This window comes from Guillardia theta (genome assembly GCF_000315625.1).
Source record: "Guillardia theta CCMP2712 unplaced genomic scaffold GUITHscaffold_201, whole genome shotgun sequence".
Taxonomy (NCBI): domain Eukaryota; class Cryptophyceae; order Pyrenomonadales; family Geminigeraceae; genus Guillardia; species Guillardia theta.
The window spans coordinates 7,738-8,177 of NW_005434475.1; positions in this window are offsets into that span (position 1 = coordinate 7,738).

Here is a 440-nt window from a genome sequence, read left to right on the forward strand (position 1 = left end):
GTCTTTGTCCGCCCGACCCCGCCCCCGCCCCGACACCGCACCGCCGTCTCCGACTCCCACTCCGTCGCCTCGCACCCGGTCCCTCCCTCCCGCGCCCTCCCCGTGTAGTCCCCGAGCCCCATCGCGGCTCCGATCACCGTCAAGCTCGCCGCCCCGGACCCCGGCCCGTTCCCGTCCGCCCCGACCCCGGACCCCGCCGGCCCGTCCGTCGAGTACGCCTCCGTTTTTGTTCCTTGTGTCTCAAAGGTGGTTGCTATTATTTTTGCTGTCTTTTGAATCTGTTTTTGTGTTTGGCAGAGTAGATTTGTCTCAGATTGCCATCGTGTTGACTCGCAATTACTTGGTCCGAGTTTGGCTTTGTTTGTGAAGTCTGCTTTGGAAATTCCACTTCCCAACACAGTCACACTCGTCGATCCCGTGCTTGGTGTGTTGGCGCGCAG